At 33.0% G+C, this 12,598-nt stretch overlaps 1 protein-coding gene across 2 annotated transcripts in view; it reads right to left on the bottom strand.

Moving 5' to 3' along the window:
* The window catches only part of Stag1 (STAG1 cohesin complex component), a 362,710-nt gene that overhangs the window by 135,553 nt on the left and 214,559 nt on the right, over nucleotides 1–12,598 (bottom strand). The window lies entirely within an intron of this gene.

Below are 12,598 nucleotides of genomic sequence, written 5' to 3'. Positions count from 1 at the left end.
GTGTGTGTGTGTGTGTTTAAGGGGGGAGAGCCAAAATGCCTGATGTTATTTATATTACAAAATCATTTAGCAGAAAGAATAAACATGTCACTTATTTTCATATACCAAACAGTCTTCTAAGCTCTTTGCACGTATGTATTCAGATCAGCTAAGAGACAGTGGTTACACAGCCAGTGACTGGTAGAAAATTTGATTACAAGCAGATTTGTTCCATATTCCAAGCTCCCAATCATTATACCACACTGCCTCTCACTGAACCTGTATTTGCTATTATACACATAAAATATTTTTGAAACTAGAAATTTTAGTTTTCTTCAGGGAAAAAAATTTGAGATTGGGATAGATAAGTAATATGTCACCATGTAACATTTTTTACTTTGAATATGAACTCTTGAATATTATGCCTCTCAGAATGATTATATTTTCAGAAAAATAATTAAACCATGGAACTGTGTTATGGTTGGTATCTGAAATGTTCCTCCAAAGGGTAATGTGTTGAAAGCTTGGTCTATAGCTTTGGGAGTGATAGAAACTTTAGGAGATGGTGCCTAGTTGAAGGAGGTAGGTCACTGGGGGAATAACTTTGGAGGGTATATTTTTTTCCCCCAATACTCTTCTCCAAGCACCCCGCTCTGTCTGTGCTTCCTAGCTGCCAGCAGATGAGCAGCTTTGCTCTATCATGCCCTTTCACCATGATGTACTGCCTCAATAAGCTCCAAAATAACGGAACTGTCTGACCATAAACTCACATCAGTAAAATCGTAAGTCAAAATGGTTTGTATTTGACTTTCTCAGGTACTTTATTGCAGTGAACAAAAAGTTAACACAAGGGATGGGGCTGTACCTCATTGGTGAGGCACTACATAAAAATAAATAAAAATATTGCGTCTAACTACAACTAAAAAAAAAAAAAAGAAAAGAAAAGAAAAATTAACACAAACTATTTTTCACTTTATTCATTACTTAATAAAAAAACCTGAAGACTGAGTCTTAAAGATAATTCAATATGTGCAGTTTAGTTAAAACCTATAGGATAATACTTGTTTCCAGAAAACATGCAAAGACAGTGTTCCAAGAAGAATGAAAGGTGACATCCGTGAGTTGCTCAATGACCTAGGCAATGAGAAGATAGCTGCTAAAGATACAAAATCAACATAACCCTTTCTATATATCAATAATGAATATGCAGAGATTCAGGAAAATAATTTGATTTATAATACTCCCCATACTCCCCCCCCCCCAAAAAAAAACAGCACTAGGAATAAATCGAACCAAGGAAGTAAAAGACTTCTACAATGAAAATTACAGAATGCTGAATAACTAAAGACACAAGGTAGAAAGAGCTCCAGTGAAAGGAAGAATTAATATGTTAAAATGGTCATACTATCAAAAGCAAAGTAGAGATTTAGTGAAATCCCAACCAAAATACAAATGACATCATTTATTGAATTAGGAAAAACAAAAAGTCTTAAAATTCAGTTAGAAGAATAAAAGACACAGAATAGTCAAAGCAATTCTAAGCCAAAAAAACAATGCTGGAGAGGAATCACAATAAATGAATTCAAGTTATACCTGAGTTATAGTAATATAAACTGCATAATACTGACATAAAAACAGACCCATAGGCCAATGGAAGAAAATAGAAGACACAGACAAACCCAAACAGATATAGTCATGGATAGCAAAAACATACACAAGAGACAAGATAGCCTTTTTAACTAACGGTGCTAGGAAAACTGGATATCCATATGTCTAAGAATGAAACTCTATTCCTATCTCTTACCCTGAACCAATATCAATTCAAAAGGGACCAAAAAACTAGAAATTAGACCAGAAACTTTGTAACTGCTGGAAGAAAATGTAGGGTCAACATTCTCATAGAGGTACAGGTAAGGACTTTTTCTACAGATTCCTAAAGTTCAGAAAATAACACCAAGAAATAATAAATGGAACAGCATCAAATTTAAAAAGCTTCTGCACAACAAAGAAAACAAGAGTGTGAAGAGAAAAGCTTTGTTAGCTACTCTTCTGACAGAAGGTTTAATATCTAGACTATATAAAGGACTAAAAAAAAAAAAACCCAAACAATAAATGAAAAAATAAACTTAACAGACACTTCTTAAAAGAAGTAGTACAAATGGCCAACAAATATAGCAATGAGGAAATGCAAATCAAAAATACACTGAGATTTCATCTTGTTCAAATTAGAATGGCAGCCATCAAGAATAAAAAAACAACAAATGGAAAAGATGTGTGGGGAAATGAATACTTTTACACTCTTGGTAACACTGTAAATTAGTATAACCACTATGGAAATCAGTATGAAGTTTCCTCAAAAGACTATGGAATAGAACCACCGTATGACCCAACTATTCACTTCTTGATGTAAGATTTAAAACCAGCATACATCAGGAATACAGCCACATCAATGTTTATAGCAGCACAATTTCAATAGTCAAGCTATGGAATCAACCTAGGAGCCCTTCAACAGGGCTCAAGAAAAATGAGGTATATATATATACATGCAATGGAGTACTAGCTATAGAGAATGAAATTATGGCATTTGCCAGCAAATGATGAAAATGAAGACTATCGTGCTAAGTGAAATAAGCCAGTCTCCAAAAATCAAAGGTCAAATATTTTCTCCAATAAGTAGAAGCTAATCCAAACTAGGCAGGCATGGTGCGTGTGTGTGTGTGTGTGTGTGTGTGTCTGTGTGTGTTTAACAAATAAAGAAAGAAAAGGGAAAAAAGGGGAGAAATTTCATCACAATAAAAAGGAAAGATCATTCAATACAGCAGACAAAGGTGGTTGAGGAGGAGGAGGAAAGAAGGATAGGAAAAGGGAAGAACAGTGGAATGAATCTGACTGAACTTTCCTATGTACACATACGTGAATATACCACAGTGAATCCCAACATCAAGTATATCTATAAGACACTAATTTTAAAAAAACTATAAATTACAGATGGATCAGTAGGAGATAGGGAGGGGAACAAAAAGAGGGGGAAAAGGTCAAGGGGAAAAGTGCTAGGGGCTATATTAAAGCAAGTTATATTCCATTTTTTTGTGATTAATGCCAAAATATATCCTAATATTATATGTAACTAAAATGAATAATTAAAAAAAAGAGACTAGGAATGAAACCACCCTATGTTCCAGCAATACCACTTCTTGATTTTTATGCCAAAGAATTAAAGTCATCATACTACAGCAACATATGCATACCCTTGTTTATAGCAGCACAATTCACATAGCCAAATTATACAACCAGAATAAAAGCAGATGAATGGAGAAAGAAAACGTGTATATATACACAATGGAGTTTTATTCAGGGACTAAAATGAAATAATGTAATCTGGTGGTAAATGAATGGAACTGGAGGACATCATGTTGAGTGAAATAAGTCAAACTCAGGAAGTCTGATGTTTTCTCCCTTATGTAGATGCTTGTGAAAAAAAAAAGAAGAAGAAAAAAATGTGGTGGAGGTTGTATGAAATTAGAAAGGAGACCAGTAAACACAGGAAAGGGACCAGGGGAGGGAAAAGGAAAGGGAAAGAGATACTGGCAATCGTGCATGAACATGTAACAAAAAATCCTACTGTTATGTATATTATAATGCACCTTAATAAAAGGGGGGGGATCTACCAATCAGAGAAGGTAACTGCTAACCAGGCAACAACACAGGCAGTGCAGTGGTAGAGACAGAAACCTGACAGGAGTAGGTACAAAGAGAGTTATGAGGATACTGAGTAAAATAGTACATATAAATAATTCTTTGTGATTTGTGGCATAGAAAAGGAACGATGAGAATGTAGCTGAGGGGCATGAGGAAACAAGGGATTTGTCATAATCAGTCTTATATGTCAATTTTTGCTAGATTACCTTGGTCAGATATTTAATCAAACACTAATCGACTTATTACCTTGAAGGTATTTTGTAGATATGGTTAATATCTAAATTCAGCTAATTTTAAACAAAGGAGATTTAATGTGAGTGGGCCTCACACAATTCGTTGCGGGTTTAAAAGAAAAAAACAAACTTCTCAAAAGAAATTTCTGACATCTGCAGCATAAAATACTGAGCTTCTGGCCTGCCTTACAGATCTGATTCAATGCAGTATAATTCCTGACTGAGTTTCCAACTTGTTGGCTGGCTTTTCTACAGATTTCAATTTGCCAGCTCATAATTGCATAGTCAATTTACTTAAGTATGTATGTATTGGGCTGTGTGTGTGTGCATGTAAATAGGTAACTATATTTCTAAATGGTTTTGTTATTTGGAAGGAATCCAGATTAATGCAAAGGATTTCTAAAAGATGGGAGCCATTACAGCATGTTAGCATAATGATAAGATTTATCTAATCCCAGGGGACAAATTGAAGTCAGAAAAGAGAGAGAGAACAATCTGAAAAACAATGTTCTAAAAGTGAACGGGAATTAGATTCATTGTACAAATATAAGGACTGGCCTTAGAGGGCACTGTAGTAAGAGAAAAGACAGAACGTATAGATATTACAACTGTTGTAGCCAGACAGGTAGGTTTAATCCTTGAATAATCCTCTTCTGATTGTTTCCATTAAAGATCAAGATAATCAACTAAGTGTGAAGATAAGACAGGAGGTTTTATAGTTTTGAGGTAAGGCATTACCTTGTAAGGAAGTACAAATAATTCCAGAATGAAATATCATAGGGTTTACTAGGCAGCATTAAAAAGGTTCCATTGACAGATTAACAGAAAATCCAGCCATTATAGTTAGGTTTCCTCCCCAGTCACTTTCAGGTACTCTGATGCAAGTGTGGTGCATGTGGTGATACAGGGTTTTCTAGGGAGTATGACGAAGGGAGACAGAGGCAAGAAATTGAGGGTATAAAGAAGGATGTGATTATAATAAATGATGAAAGGAAAAAAGAGATAGATATTGTGTGAAGAATATTAAAAATACTGGGATGGAACTGCAAATTGGTGCAACCACTATGGAAAGTAGTATGGAGATTCCTCAGAAAACTTGGAAAGGAGCCACCATTTGACCCAGCTATCCCACTCCTTGGTTTATACCCAAAGGACTTAAAATCAGCATACTACAGTAATGCAGCCACTCTATGTTTAAAGAAGCTCAATTCTCAATAGCTAAACTACGGAACCAACCTAGGTGTCCTTCAATAGATGAATGGATTTAAAAAAGGGGTATATATACTCAATGGGATATTACTCAGCTTTAAAGAAGAATGAAATTATGACATTTGCTAGTAAATAGATGGAGTTGGAGAGTATCATGCTAAGCGAAATAAGCCAATCCGAAAAAAACCACAGGCCAAATGTTTTCTCTAATATGAAGATGCTAATTCACAATAAGAGAAGAAGAATGTTACCTTAGACTAGGTAGAGGGAAGTGAAAAAAGGGGAGGAAAGGGGATTTAGGAATAGGAAAGATAATGGAATGAAGCAGTCATTATTACTTTATGTATGTATGTGATTGCATGACCAATATGATTCTATAACATGAACACTGAGAAAAATGAGAAATTATATCCCATCTATAGATATCAAAGTGCATAAATGCATTCTACTATCATGTATAACTAATTAAAACAAATAAAAAATTAAAAAAATACTGTGTAAAAGTATTTCAGGACCAAATAGAAGAAAAACAGTAGATGAGTAGGAAAACAGAAGAAAAACACTACCCTGCCCTGGCTGGTCTAAAACTCATAGGTTCAAGTGATCTTCCCAAGTGGGGAGGGGACTATAGGCACATGTTACTATATCTAGTGTCTAAAAATGTTTGATAACGGGACACATTAGATTATTAAGAGAGGGTTGATAATACTTAATTTTGCATAAGACTTACTATAAAAAGCTTAGGTGAAAAGGGGGCTATGATAAACTTCATCATTTTCAAATGATAAAGATTTAACTAATTGGGACTGGGGTTGTGGCTCAGGGTAGAGCACTTGCCTAGCATCCATGAGGCACTGAGTTCAATCCCCAGCATCCACATAAAAACAAACAAACAAACAAATAAATAAGCAAGCAAGCAAGCAAATAAAAGCATCGTATCCATCTACAACTAAAAAACTATTAAAAAAAAGATTTAACTAATCCCTTTATCCCTTTAAATTTGAAGCAAAATAGGAAGGAGAAAGATTTTTCATCTTCAAAGAATCCAGAAAATACCTGCAGTCTCAAATCACAAATATATGAACAGCAAGCAGACGAGGAGGGAACATTCAAATCAAAGAAAGGGGTAGAAAAATCATGACAGCTATTATCTGTGAAACAAAAAGCCATTTTGCTCTGTAAACTGCAGAAACAGACTGCATCTGTTCCACAGAAGATGGAAAGTGATATAGTCTGTAAAATATGCAATTAAATTCCCATGTCCTCACCAAACCTAGGCAGCCTGGCAATTTTTCTACCACATTTATTTCTTGAGGAAAATAAACCAGAGACTTGGAATCATCGTATATATACATAATACATATGCATACATACATACACACACACATATATGATTCACATTCACATATGTGATGTGCAGAATGTCAAGCACTTCCTCACCCTACCCAACTCCAAAATGTCAAGACAGCCATTATACATGCTTCTGCAAAGAAGCTCATCTTCTACAGGAGAAAAAAAATATTACCAAAGCCAACATCTGAGGACCTGTAATGAAAACACTAGTTTACCACTAGACAACCTCACAATGAAACCCACCAATCTGGAAAAAACATACACCAGAGTATAGCACCATAAAATTTCAGAATACTAGGAACAAGTAGCAAAATGTAAAAGTTTCTAAAGACAAGAAACAGGATCACTGCTTGGCAGAGCAGCTCAAGACTGTTATCCCAGTGGCTGGGAGACTGAAACAGGAGGATTCCAAGTTTGAGGCCAGCCTCAGCAACTTAGTGAGATGCTGTCTCAAAATAAAAAAATTAAAAGGGTTAAGGATGTGGCTTAGTGGTTAAGTGCCCCCTGAGTTCAAAACGGAGGGAGGGAGAGAAGGGAGGGAGGAAGGAAGGAAGGAATGGAGGGAGGGAGGGAAGGAGAGAGGCTTGAAATATTTAAATTAATTATTTATTTGTAAAGTTGTTGATGAACCTTTATCTTATTTATTTATATGTGGTGCTGAGAACTGAACCTAGTGCCTCACACATGCTAGGCAAGCATTCTCTCACTTAGCCACAATCCCAGCCCTTGAAATCTTAATAGCGAAGAACTTCTCAGGAGCAACACTGGAAGGTAGAGACAAATTCTGAAGAAAATAATTTGTCATATTTAAATCTAGATTGCAGACAACTATTAAATAAGAGGCCAAATCCATATTTTGTAGACATGCAAAATCTTAAATATTTACTTCCCTGATATCCTTTTATTCATAAATGTATCAGATAATATCCTATACCAGAAAAGGAGACTAAATTAAGGGGAAAAAATATAATAGGGGATCTAAAAGATAAAAGATCCAAACAACAGGAAAAACAGAAAATTTATATAAATTGAGGGACATTACAATTGTAGCAAAGAAGGTTATGATTTAAAAAAAATTAAAAGCACATTAAAATTCTTATTAAATAAATTTAACACTTATTTTATTTCCTTAATTTTATTTAACTTAATTTTGACCATAATTTTAAGTTTGTAAGAGTTCTGATTCTCCACATTGTTTTAACTACATGCCAGTACTGAGATAGGATCATACAGATGAAGCACAGATGTTAAGCTGCTTGTCCAAAGTCACTAAGTTAATAAATACAAGATACAAAATGTTTGTAAAGTGATTTTTAAAAACAAGATTTATTTTAAGAAACTGGTTTCTAAAATAAAGCCGATTTTCAGAACTGTTAAAAAAAAAACAAAAGGAATCTAAAAAACAACAAAAAGAAAAAAATTTAAATTACTCTAGACTCAAAAAAGATATTAAAATTTTAAAGTTATACTTTTCTTTTACAGATATAATTATATGATGTGGAGGTATTTGCGGTTTTGGCCAACTGTATATTAACCCCAAAATACTACAAGGTAATGATTAACAAATATTAGAAACTTGAATTAAAGTTTTATACCTGTAGCATGGGTGAGAAAGATGAATGACAAAGTAAAATAACAGAAGAGATAAAAGTACAAGGCAATGAAAACTTGTACTTTTTAAGAAACACTTAAAAATGAGTAGGAAAAATTAAATATAAAGACAAAAATTAAAAGAGAAAGTATTTATACTCTATGGTCTCTTTTTTTGATGATGACAGATTGTACTAAACTTTTCAAGTCCTAACCATAAAAAACAGAAATAATCTGTCTGTTTAAGAATTATAAAATACTTAGTGAATTTAATAAACAGAATATGGGTTCCGAGAATCAATAGGTAAGTAAAATGAAAATGCATCATATTAGTATTCCTTAACAGCAATTTTTCAAAATTCACTAACTTGCTTTTTTCCCCTGATTTCCCCATTAGCCATGTCTATTATTACTATAAGTAGGTACTTAAACATTCTGTATGAACACAGGCAAATACTGTTAGCCCTCTTGTCATTATAGAGTAAGAGCAGCAGCTTACTAAATTCCAGACACCATTCCAAACTCTCTTAATCTCTTTTAGAAAGAAGTAACTGTCATTATCTTTCACACTTTGCATTTGAAGAAAATGAGACCAGGTAGGTTAAGATTATCCAACTAGTAAAAGGCACAGAGGAATGGGAATCCAGAAAGTCTGGGTCCAAAACCCATTCTATCAATCACTAATATATAGTTTCAGCAACTAAAAGCCAAAGAAAAGAAATGTCAATATTCTGAAGCAAAATGATTTTCACCCTATTATTAATAAATAAAGCAACTTCACATACATAAAGTCTTTCTTCACAGAAAAAAGTTTAGAGATGCTAACTAAGAAATGTTAATAAATAATAAACCATATGCAAATATAAAATCAACCACAAGTCAACATAACAGTGTTAAACAATAAAGTACAAAGAAATATTTAATCCTTCAAGAGTTTTATCTTAAAATTTATCTTGAAACCATTTATCAAGACTGCCCTTATATAATGATCTTGACCACATTTTAAAATTTTTCCCAAACTCAATTTGGAAAAAATTAAAACAGAATCAATCACCTCATTATTAATACAGATACTTAATTCTTTATTCTCCTTTGTTCAAATAAGCATCTTCACCTTAAAAGTGAGAGGTAGCCAGCCAGTATTAGATTAATACTATCTGCAACATCATTAGAAAATTACATAGGTGAGAAAATAATGAAAAATAAAGTTAAACCAACGTTGCTCATTCTGAAAACTGCCATCTAACAAAAATTTGAAGTGAACAAGTTCTGAAGTATTGGCATACAGTTTAAAAGCAATTGCTTAAAAATGAGATAATTATAATTCTGAAAAAGATTCTTGGAAGAAATCATTATTTTCATAATTCCAAACAAAGTGCTAAATCAAAGAGAGTCCTATTTATTCATGACCATGTTTTAAAAAAAAAAAACAAAAAAACTTTCTCCTAAAGTATAAAAACTTCATCAAATTGGGGGAAAATGTTCCCAGTCTCAGACTATAAATCCACCAGAATTAGTGTAACAAAATGTTTCTTAGATAAGTTAAATCCACAAACTGTTCTAATATGTCCAACTGAGAGCTATTATAAGGGTACTTAGTTCTGGGGATTAAGAGTTAATAAAAACTGTACTGCAATGTGAGCCTTCTTTATTAAACGGGTCAAGTAAATAAAACACTATGCTTTAAATTTTCAATTAACAGAAAAGAAAAATAAGGAAAGTAGGAAATAAAATGTAACTGTTATCAGCCTGTTTCAATTTAATAATAAAAGTACTCCAAAAAGAGTTTACCTCCAATGAAAAGTTAGAATACTTATAAACTGGGATAAACAGACCTGAAGAACTACAGAATGTTGAAAATTTTTAACAAAAATGTAGTAAAGTATACAGTTTAAAGCAATGCATAAACACTGATAATAGGGACACATTAGTTAATTCATAATAAGAAAGTGGGATATTTGGAAAACAGATTAAAAGTACTACTGATAAGACCACTCTAGTAACTTATGAAGCTATGGAACTCATCACATCTGTACCCTACAAAATAACTAACCTGATTGTCTCTCTTCTCAGCTAAGATATAAGCAATGTCAAGGAGCATTTTATTCCAAAGCCGATAATCATATCTGGCCATAACTGCCTTGTAACTGTCCATGCACATAGTCTTTGAAGCAGAGGATTAAATGTTCCTGCCCATTTTATCTAGTCCCCAAGACTTGTCCTGCAAAGTGAATAAAAATGATTATCTTTTAATCTATGCCTCAATACATACCACAAAAAAAGAGGGCAAAGATGAGAACAAAAAATCCTTGACAATATGGATAATTATTGTCCAACCTAGAATTAAGTTCTCAGCAAGCCCTCTGTGCTTTGTTGAAAGAAAGGTGATTGATATGTCTCACACATTTTATTCAACTGAGCTTTAGAAGATATGATGATTAATATAGACATATGGGAATTATAGTACTATTTTGAAACAAATTTAGAGAATGACTGAAAAATAGGTTCTAAGTTTTAAAAAATCAGTACAAACAATGTTGATAACTTCCACTTTTCAATATTTGATTTTGAAAAACAATTTCAAATGCAAATAATCTACATGATGAAATTAGAAAGAGTTTGGGTGAAAACAAAAAGGCATTCATAAAACAGTTTTAAGAGCTATCATGAACACAAGTAAATAATGGGAAAAGAGACAACAAAGAACTAGAAGGAAGCTACTCAACTTAAACAGAGGAAAAGCCATAATGAAAATATACAAAATTAGCAGATATAAGCAACCAAAGGGATAGTGAAAATGAGTCAACAGAAAGAAGAACTAAAATGAATCATCATAATCAATGCAGTTTATTAAAATACAGAAATACATCATTTACATGGCATCGAAGGACAAATGCAAATGAATTAAAGTGTGTTGTTCAAAGAATTAAGACAACATGCTATTTTTGGTTCTGGAACTGAAGACAGGGAATTGTGCCTAACCATGCCCTCTACCCCTGAAATATATATCCCAAGTCCTAAGTCAATATTTTAAAAGTGAAAATATCCTGCATATTTCTATAATATAGTACTCTTTCTCTTTTCCCTTTTTTACCCCTCAGTACTAGGGACTAGAACCCAAGGGTTCTTTATCACTGAGCCACATACTCATCCTTTTTATTTTGAGACAGGGTCTTATTAAGTGTCTGGGCTGGCCTTGAAATTTTCATCCTCTTGCTTCAGGCCGGCCAAGTCACTGGGATAGAGGCATGCACCAAGGTGCCCAACTTCTGTTCTTAAATAGAGTTATGTGGCACAAAGTTTTCTGGATTCAAGAGAGGTAGTCTACTGCTAAAGAAGAGGCCCAGATTGCTCTGAAACATAAGATTTATAAACTAACCTTTCTGTCTTTTTTGTGAATTGTCATTTCAAAACGCTATCAGCAGAATAGTATCTAAGGTTAATCTTCAATTTGTTGCTTCTCCTTCTCTCCTGACTTGAAGAAAATAGATAATAACTTCTTTTTGAAGGCAAGTGCATTAATTTTTTATGACAGCAACTTTGGCTTTTTAGAAGCAATTTCTACCTTATGTTTAAGTTGTGTATATTTCAAATCACTGAAGTCTTTATGCATCTGACAACCAGGTAAATGGGCATTACTGTACACAGAGAGAAGTAAGATAAAAAGAAAATAGAAAACAAAATAAAAGAAAAAGCAGACATATGCAGAAGATATTAAAGGCCATGAAATTAGAAAGCAATGTGTAGTATCACACAACTTACTGAATAAACATTTTAATTATATTTTAAAAAATATATAACTACGTAAAAAACATTTCTCTTCCTAATAATGAAGAAGAGGATATTCTCAAAACAGAATAAACTGTGTTTGCTTTATGTTCTGTACAGAAATATTTAACAATAAATGATATTTCTATTTTACCTTTTATATAAACATAAAACTAGGTAAAACATCTCCCTCTCCTCTTAACAATGAGAAAAAAGACAATGGTAAAAGAAAATAAACTGTTTCATATTTGTTTGGCATAAAACTGTAGAACACTAATCATAGCTGTATAGAGCAAAAAAATAAATAAAAAAAAATTGGAAAAAATGAATGTAATATCTCAAATAACTCCAGATAATATTATCATACTGGAATTGGGTAATAGGTCAAGCCAGAAAACAACACAATATTTAATCAGGCATTTGTAGCATATAGTTCCCAAACCACCAGGATCAACATCATCTAGAAACTTGTTAAATCCTGAGGGTGAGGCTGAATAATCTGTTTCTACATGTCTTTAGATGATTCTTATGCATGGTGAGGTTTGAGAAACAATGTTTTAAATAAATGAAATACTAAAATTTAAATGCAAGATGAAATGTATTTAGTTAACCCTAAATCTGGTTTGTCATGGTAAAAATTAAGATGGAAGATACACAAAGTTACTGCTACAAAAAGATGTAAGTTGGGAATATTGAAATATGTTTATATATACACATGTGCTCTCACATGCACATTCCATACATGAATGAAAAGGAACGGTCATTTT

This window comes from Callospermophilus lateralis, chromosome 10 (assembly GCF_048772815.1).
Source record: "Callospermophilus lateralis isolate mCalLat2 chromosome 10, mCalLat2.hap1, whole genome shotgun sequence".
NCBI lineage: Eukaryota > Metazoa > Chordata > Mammalia > Rodentia > Sciuridae > Callospermophilus > Callospermophilus lateralis.
This window is presented reverse-complemented; position numbering and strand designations above follow the sequence as displayed.